Genomic DNA, 9,772 nt, shown 5'->3' on the forward strand with positions numbered 1-9,772 from the left:
AACACTAGTATTTAACTCCCAAAAGGGATTTAGATTAAAATACAAACTGATAAAAACATGTAAGGCCTTGTATGTTCGTTTTACTGGTTGTAAATTAGACTTCAGATAGTTAGGAATTACTATAATTGCTCAGTTCATGAAGATAGGTAGGAGCTGGGGGTAGAAGCACTAGGAAGGCAGTGAGATAAATAAAATCTCAAGTCCAAAATAGCAGTTTCATGAAGAGACTTCCTTTAGCATACTATTATTAGTGCATCTTTTTATAACTTCCTGTGCACTTCAAGCAAGAAATTGCATGAGTAAAGAATAAAATTTGATTCACAATAGTCCATGAATGTATCACAATCAAGTGTGAATGCCACTTGTGAAAATTTTCATTTGGCTTTGATAATGGGAAGGAAAATTTGTAACTTAAAGGAGAAAAAAGAGCTTCAGTGAAAGTTGCTGTCTCAGTGTAGGCTGTTGTAATTATTTCTGTTACGGAGACTGGGAAGTTCAGAGTCAAGGTGTCTGGGGAGGGACTGCTTCCAAGGGTTTACAGGTGACCATCTTCTCATTTTTCCCTCTAGTGGAGAGCAAGAAGTGAGAACAAGTGTCTTTTTGTAAGAATACCAATCCTACCTTGAGGGGGTCCGCCTTTATCATCTCATTGCTTACTAATGGCCTCATTGGAGGGTTAGGATTGCAACACTGGAACTTGGCAAAGGACAAACATTCTGTCCATAAAGGAATATGTGGGGATATCTCTTTTAACTATCATCGTCTACTTTCCTTCCCTGTATCTTAGCACATTGCCAGTCAGCTTCTGTGTACCTCCCTGGTTTCTGTAACAACTTTACAGTGCCACTGACTCATTCTGCTTATATGCCAATTGCATATTCCTGGTTAGGAACTTGTGGCAGTTCGGTCTTAATGTTATCTCCCTGAGGTCAGGCATATACTTGTAGTGAGGTGAGTGGTGGTTATGAAGGGGAGAATCCCATATTGTTTGAAAGGTCTTCCTGGTAACTTCACCAGCATACAAGGAGGAGGAAACAAAAAATGAATGATATAGGGAGCTGTTGAAGCTAGAGATTGATTACATGTGTGAAGCTAAACAATACCAGCCCTGAAAACCCAGAGAGCTCAAAACAAGCCACATAAACAAGCTGTTCCATTTCCAAGAAGGCAAGGGGCCCAAGACAGCTAGGCAAACAAGTTGCTAGGCAGTAGGGTTGAAATTGACCTTCTTTGGAGGGTATAAATAAACGTGCTACAGTGGTTGAGCAGTTCCTTCTCTGCTGTCCTCCCTGATAAGGAGGATAAGGGCTCCACCTCAACAGGAACGATAAGGCTCTACCTGGCCCCAGCTTTGTCTCTTCTTTATTTTTTCATCCTCTCATGGTCCTTCACCCCAAGAACCTCAAGAACCACATGGGTCATGGCAGAATGATTAGAGAAATGCAAGAATATCTCATGGAAGCTTTGTGAAGGAATTAAATTCAGCAATCAACAATTATTTAATAAAGGCTTGCTGGGCCCAGGTACTGATCTGGTGTAGTAGGATGCCAAAAGAAACTGTTCACCCTTATGCAGCTTGTCTGTGGCCCTTTGTGTTTCACTTTCTTCTCTCTGAACATTAGTTTCAAATGCTCTCTTCTTTTCCTGGGAGAACAGTTGTGACTCCGGCCACCAGTACCATGGTTGGGGTGGATGGAGAATACTACAGGAGGGTCTGGGCTGAGCACACCAAAAGCTATCTTATTCAGTCATCCTAATATCTGCTTTGCCTCCTCAAGGTTCTCACTGAACCTTCTCAGTCGGAACTTTTGGAACTGTTAAAAGGCCCATAGATCATTTACTCCAGCTCCTTTACTATGTAAAGAAATTGAGTCCCATAGAAATGGCTAAGGTTATCGTGAGTTAATTAGCAAGCCTAGGATGAAAGCCCAGTTTTCTGACCTGTTCCATGCTTTCCCCACTCTGCCATCGCTATCACTACTAGACCGGAGTCACGCTTCACTCATTTTCAGGGAAACCTGTTTTCATGGTGGAAAATCACAGAATCCTCACAGCTGGTTGTGTCTTTTGGTAGTGGCTACTTAGGAGTGACTAAGACAGGAAATCTTCAGTGATTACACAGAAATCTCGTAAACTTCTTTGAGATATGAAAATATTGGATATATAAGACAAAATACAAAATTTTTCTATTTAATGTACATACTGTGAAATGTTTTAAAAGCACAAATACTTCTTGTTTCAGAAGCCCTGAAAAGTTTATCTAAAATGGAGCTGGGACTACTTTAGTTACTAATGACTTTTTCATTTCAGCTATATCTCTTACACATTTAGTTAATTTCATTTATTTGCTTAGGAAAGTTTCCATTTAGGTTTTTCAGATATGGTGAGTGATTCATGGTGTTTTTGCTTTGTCTTCTCTATTTGATTTTATACTCTCTCACATTACTAAAGTTTAGTCTTTATCTTTTTCTTAGCCTCACTAGTAAGTTTTTGTTTTGCTTTGCTTTTGTTTTTTGTTCTTTTAAAAGAGTTTTGCTCTCGCCTTATATAATACTGTTATTTTGTAATTTATGGATTTCTTTTCTTTTATTTCATTCATTCATTATTTTGTATCCTTTTTCCATTATTTTTTATATCCCTGAATGGAATACTTTCAAATCTTGTTTAAAAATTAATCTATTCCTCATTGTACATAAAATCATCTATAAATATAAAATAAATTTATTTAAAATGGTTTTATCAGTACATATTTGCTGCACATAATGATTATATTCATTGTGGGTAGTTGTTACATGTATGTAACATGTTGTATCTTAATTATCTTTACCCCCCCCCAATTTCTTGGTTCATTTATCATCTGCAAAAGATGTGTCTGTTTCCTATTGTCTATCTTGCATTCAATTTCTTGGCTTGTTATATATCTATTCAGATAGTGTGTTTCTTCTTATGTCACTTTTAGTAGTCACAACCTTCCTATATCGAGTGCCCTAGGCCACAGTGTCACAAGCTTTCTATAGCTGGACAGCATCACACAGAACCAAAAGATAGTTCAAAAACGTATTGTAGCTCATGAGAAAGGTTGCTTGATAAATATCAGGCTTCAATCTTATTTTTGGTATCGTGAAGAGCTTGTTTCCCTGGCAACAGGGCCTACTTAATAAATGTGACAGGCAGCAGGCATGAACATGTCCACAGCAGGTACACATAAAGAAAAAAAATCGTCTTCAATAAATATTTGCTTTTAGTCTGCATTTTCAGGTCTGTTAATGGTTTTAAAAATAAAAGAAAATTTAAATAATGCCAAAGAGATAATAAAAAGCTTTGATATCCTTACTCTTCTCCTTCCTCATTCTTATGTTATAGTAACAACCATGTATAAGCTTGTCTTTGATTAGATCTTTTGGCTTCATCTATCTCTCTATCTGCTTAATTTTCATATGATTTTTCTCAATATGCTTAATGATAGACATGGTCTATTGCCTATAATTAATTAGGATTAACTAATGTATATCATCCCACTTCTTTCCTTCTTCTATTAGTTTTTACAGGTGTATCATTGGTTTTCTGTTAATCACTTTTATAAATTTAGATTTTATTCTTATGTGATTTGTTTTTTACTCTTTCAATTTTACCAGTGTCTTGACTTTTTGGTTTTTAACTAGTTATTTCATTACTGATTGATGCTTGGGCTGTTTTTGAGTTTAAATAAAAGTGCCACCAACAAATATTATTGGTTCTATGTTGTTATCGGAAATTAACCTCTAGAAATGGAAGTTCTGAGTCCAAAAACAGAGTATTTTAAACATGAATTGCTATTGCTAACTTAAACTCTAAAATGCTGCATCAATTTATAGGACAGAAAAATGCTACGCACAAGCCATTGCAGCAAGTATGTGCATCTTTATTTAAGCTAATCTGAGGTGGGTTTTCTGTTACTTAAAGCCAAAAAGAATCTTAAATAGAACTGATTTTCATTTAATCTGAGGTAAGCCTTTTCCCATAGTCTTCTATACTCTTTCATATATAGCTAATGGTTCATAGAAAGTGTCTTAGTTACTTTTTACTGGTCACTGAGACAAAATACCTGATGCCCAAAGCTGGGATGGGAAAGGTTTATTTCTTACAGTTTTTGGAGATTTTGGTTCATACTCAGTTGACTCCAAGGCAGAGTGGCCTGGCAGGGGCAGTTCATGGTGGCTGCAAACAGCAAGGCGGAAACCACAAGAGAGAAAGACACACCTTCTTCCTGCTATTACATCACATTCTGGCTCCACCCCTAGGCCAGTGTAACACTCACACCCCGAGTTCAAGCGCTGCACAGACCCATCACAAATGCATAATATAAAGGCATGAAGCTTGGGGCCACTGACATAAACCATGACATAAAGTGTGGACAAATCTAGCTCTTTTGAATTGCTTGTTAAACATCAGTAGTGACTTTTTTAGCTGGATGTGGTAGTGCTTGTGTATATTCTCCCAGCACTTGGGAGGCTGAGGCAGGAGGATCTCCTTGAGTTCCGGGCCAGCCTGGACTGTATTGTGAGTTCAAGACCAGCCTGAGCTACATAGTGAGAACTTGTCTCAAAAACCAACCAACCAACGAACAAAACAAAACAAAACCAATGACTTTTAGAATGTTAGCTTTATGGGTGACATATTTTTACTCTCATTTTTCTGAAAAAAAGACAAAATTTACTAGAAAATATAATTTTCACATAAACTCACTAAACAGAGATTTTTTTTAAAGCACCTGCAGAGTGGAAGGCCTTGGCAGTCTGTGTGTGTGTGTGTGTGTGTGTGTGTGTGTGTGTGTGTAAAAGTTTATAAATTAGTAAGGAGAAAAACGTGCACTAAAGAGAGAGGACCTGGTTCAGACTGTAATGTCTGGTCTTTCTTGTGCTTGGTCTCAGATGATATAAAGAAATATCTCTGTGTAATACTTAAAGGACTTTCAGTTTGGATCCACGAACGTACTGAGTTCCACTGGGTTGGAGGTAAAAACAAAACACGAGTCTCCGGGAAGTCCTGTACGTGCAAACGCCTGCCTCACGGTGGCGGCATACTAAAAGAAAGAGGAACAGCGCCTGGTGAGGCGCTTAGGTCCGGTTCTCCAGACCAAGAAGAGAAACAGCAATCACAGCATCATCATAGGGAATAGACATCTTCAGGAGTGTGGCACGGCTCAGGATGGTGGGCAGCACCTTCTCAGTCTTATCGTCCTGCCACTTTAGTTGCTCCTACTCAGTCCTCCTTTGGCTGTTCCCTCTTGGGGAACCTGTTTCAATCACTTCAGTTCATTTGCTGTCTTACTCAGCACCCCATCAAGTCCACCTCAGGCTTTCTGTTCGTCTTTAAGACTTTAGTTTCATTTTCTAAGTATCCTTCGTTTGCTCCTCTGCCTCCCCAAGAGAATTAATTTTCCAGTTCAAATGCCATCCTGTCGAATGTTATTTTGTTCCACTCCTGATGTCCTATGACGGTAAACTTACTGTCATGAATTCTAATTTGGAATTATATCTAGTAGTTTCATGCCACTGGTCTCATTACTGATATATACTGTTTATTGTTTTATTTATTCCAGAAGGATTGTCAGCTAACTACCAGAGAGCTGGGACTGTAGAAAGAACATGATAAAAATCTTAGATTTTGTATATAAATGACAAATACATATAAAACAAGATAGAAAGAGCTGTAACAGAGTCGAATAAGGAGCAGCAAGCAAGAAGTGGTGGAAATAGGCTGGGTCTTGGGTAGATGAGTCCAGGCCAGGCTTATACATGAGAGGTGATGATAGGAATGAGTGAAATAGACGCCAGTTGGAAAAGGGTGGGAAGGTCCTATTATGTTGCAAAAATAAAGACACATGAGAACCCACTAGTTCCTCAGTTTTGCTGGAGTTCAGTGAGGTGAGTGAAAACCAATGGAGGAAAGCTCCGGGCTTGCCTCCACTTATTAACAGGCCTGTTCTAGGTGTTTCATTTTAGTAGTAATAATAAGTTTTCAAAACCTATGTGGCTTGTTTGTGGCTAGGTTTTATCTGGTGCATTAGTCAAGTGGGAATTTTCACGTAAGAAAATCAAATTTATCAGACTCTGAAAAAAAGTTGAGATATTTTCCTTCAAGCCCACCATCTCCATGGCAACATTTAGGATCCTTTAGAAGGAGGCTGGCTGAGCCAAGTTGCTGCAGATTTTACCTTTCCCTGGTATTTATACCTGGTCAGATTCACTCCGTTGTGAAATTTGCCTGCCCTCTGTAGGTAGCTGAATTTTTGACTTTGGATTTGACATATTTAGGAGTTCCAGTTCAAGGAATTAACTGGGATTCTTATGAAGTCTGGTGCAGATTCTCTTCCTGGGATGGTGAGGGAAGGGACAGAGCTGATGCTGGTCCTGTCACTGAGATTGATTGGGCAGAACAGTATCCATAGGAGCATGGGTCAGAGCACAGGAAGAGAAAAGAGGCAGCAGTACATACAGAACATGATTAGGACACGTTCCTTGGACATTACTCTTGGTCTGTGAAGATGAAAGTATATGCCCACCCCTGACTATTACATGGTCAAGAAAGAGTATAAATGGAAATCCACAGCTTACAGCTTGCTCCATTTATGTTCCTATCCTCACCTCTATCTCAAAGAATAATGTGCATGTGTCCATGTTTACAAGATCACAGCCCAGCTCACGTGTCCAAGTTCTGTTCATAACTCTTCACTCATGGCAAACAGATGGTCCTTGGCTACTTTTTGGGCCAAGGAGTAGCATGCTGGTGCTTGGTCTGCTTTTAGGAGGACAGACTCAAGAACCAGGATTGAGGTCTGAATCTCTAGCTTGCAGCCTGTGTCTATGGTTTAGCTCATAGTGTCCAGCTGTCCTGCAGGAATGGATCTGGGGCCCTGATAATGTGCCATCTATGCAGCTCTTGGCCTGGCTGGAGGGTTTCCCCTGATCTGAGAATGGCTACCTCTCTCTATGAGCCTGTGCTGAAATTGGTGTTGGTGCCTATAGGACTATGTACAAGGCCCATGACCACCACACAAACACTTCATGGGCCTCAAGAGTGTGAGAGTCCTCAGTGGAGGGAGGAGCTGGAGGAGGCCTACTTGTCAGTACAGTCAGTAAGGTGGCCTTACTAAGGCAGCTGAAGGCGTTTGAGAATCTCAGTGTTGTCCAGCTGATGGCTAACTGGGAGATCAAGGTGACCCCAGTGTCTGAGTATGTAGACCAAGACCTAAAGATGGATCTGGACAAGACACCTCCGCTAGGCTTGCAAACTGAAACCATTAAGGATCTGATGCTCCAGTTTCTAAAAGGCCTAGATTTTCTGCACGCTCTCTGCATTGTTTACCAACACCTAAAACCAGAGGACATTCTGGTGATTAATGGTGGGATAGTCAAGCTGGCAGACTTTGGCCTCGCCAGAATCTAAAGCTTCCTGATGGCCCTTACACCACTGGTGGTTACACTCTGATACCAGGCTCCTGAAATTCTTCTGAAATCTATATATGTAACCCCTGTGGACATGTGGTGTGTGGCCTGTATCTTTGCAGAGATGTTTCATCAAAAGTCTCTTTTCTGTGGAAACTCTGAAGCTGATCAATTGGGCAGAATCTTTGACCTGATTGGGCTGCCTCCGGAGCATGACTGACGGAGAGCTGTATCTTTATCCCTAGGAGCCTTTACCTCTGGAGGGCCTCTCATAGGAGGGTCAGTGGGATCTGAGATGGAGGAGTCTGGAGCAGAGCTGCTGCCAAAAATGCTGACATTTAATCTTCACAAGCAAGCCTCTGCCTTCTGAGCCCTGCAACACCCTTACCTACGTAAGAAAGATGGGGACCCAGAGTAAGCAGTGGAATGGCTGCCACAGAAGGAGGAGAAGCTGCCATTTCCTTTCTGGACACTTGAGTGGAGAGAACCCCACTGAGAAGGGGACCTTGCCGGTGTCTCTGAAGCTGTGATGCTCCTGCAATTTTTTACAGAGAATATTTTTCTGCCTTAATAACATTCCCCACTCATCTTCCTTTTGAGGCTTATCCTTTTCATGCTTCATTTCTCTATACTAACAGGTATATCTCTTCCCCCATCTTACCTTCTTGATACTGGTCCTTTTTTTACATAGGGAAATAAAATAAGCCAAAAAAAGAATCAGGATTGATCAGACTCTTAAAACAGACAAAGAGCTATTTAATTAGGGAATTATGGGGTTCTAGATACTAAGAACATGTATTAGAAAAAAGCCTGTAGTCTGGAAGATATAGCCCCAAGGGCCAGGTGACTCTACACCTTTGGGGTGTAGAAAGATGGTCAGGAGAGAGTCATAAAGTCCAGGCCTGGGGCTGAAGTGCTGACAGGAACAGCTATATACTTATGTTTCTGTAGATAAAGGAATTTTGGCACAACAGTTCCAAAATACCATGAATGCATGGCTTAAAATCACAGAAACTTTCTTTCTCACAGTTCTGGAGGCTAGAGGGTCAAAAATCAAGATTCAGGAGAATTAATTCCTTCCCAGGGAGACTGTTCCATGCCTCTTTCCTAGTTTCTGACAAGTTTGACAACCCTTGGCTAACATGTATAACACTTTAATTTTCATCTCCACATTGCATTCTCCTTGTGTATCATGTCTTTTTTTTTTTTTTTTTTAAGGGTACAAGTTATACAGATTTGCAGAAAAAAAAATGAACAGTAGGAAATTACTAGTTAATGGATTACATATTGTCATCTTAGAAATAATTGTTCAAGTCACAAAATTAAAGCTTGTAAAGTGGACATTCCATCAATGATACTGCAAACAGTTCTGTTCAATGATCCAATAAAACTCTGTGATATCATTTTCTATCTTATACACTTAAATATACATGCAGTTATATAGTACAGAGCACTTTCTTTTCCTCTCTTTTGTACAATGACTATTACACATTTTGGGTTTCATTGCTCCCACGGTTCTTATTACTTTTTTGGAAGAGAGTAAAACCAAATGTGACATAACAGAACAGAATCGGTCAAGTCAAAAGGGTGGACATAATAGATAATGTGAAAACATAATACAAGGTGATCAACAATGGTTACCATAATGCCTCCCACTATCTCTAATAGAATTGCCTATATTGTTAGTTACAATACAATTGAACAAAACTGTAAAGAATAAAACCGACAAAACCAAAACATTGGAGACATTGTAGGTCTTCAAAAATAGATAAAAGTCAATGAGAATGGGCGTTATAATGAATCTCATTATCTTCACAGCTGATGCCTAAATTTTCGAACCTGATACTATCCAGCAAAACAGAATGGGGGAACATCAGTTAAAAACCAGATGGTGAGAGTAATACAGGGCTTTAAATTGAGGTAATGGAAAGTCAAAGTGGGTTACTATAATATATCCTGCTATTTTTTTCCTTTAATTAAAAGGATAAAAATAAAAAAGTAAATAATGGAGTGGAGATTGAGATAAAAGAGGGCATAACAACGAAACAGCACAGATCAAAACATAACCATTTAAGCAGAATAGTGTTTCACCACCAGATAATCCTGACCTAAAAGTAGTTACCATATTATCTCTTTCCTTGAAATCCTTGAGTACAACTTCATATACTGTAGCATTAAGTATATCAAAACAATGTAAAACCATTCAAGAGAATGACAGCATTACAGAGTATTTAGAATCGACTAACAGAAAATGAACAATGGTTTCTGTATAATCTCCTTGTCTTTAAAAGGTTTTTGCTTATACTATCATACATAATAAAATCCAGTAAGATACAACCTATTTG

At 39.3% G+C, this 9,772-nt stretch overlaps 1 pseudogene; it reads left to right on the plus strand.

The window, feature by feature from the left end:
• The first annotated feature begins 3,537 nt into the window (after positions 1 to 3,537).
• On the plus strand, positions 3,538 to 8,686 carry LOC100718414 (cyclin-dependent kinase 4-like; annotated as a pseudogene).
• The last annotated feature ends 1,086 nt before the right edge of the window (positions 8,687 to 9,772 follow it).

This window comes from Cavia porcellus, unplaced genomic scaffold (genome assembly GCF_034190915.1).
Source record: "Cavia porcellus strain 051 isolate PalLab524CR breed Dunkin Hartley unplaced genomic scaffold, mCavPor4.1 scaffold_13, whole genome shotgun sequence".
In the NCBI taxonomy this organism is placed as follows: domain Eukaryota; kingdom Metazoa; phylum Chordata; class Mammalia; order Rodentia; family Caviidae; genus Cavia; species Cavia porcellus.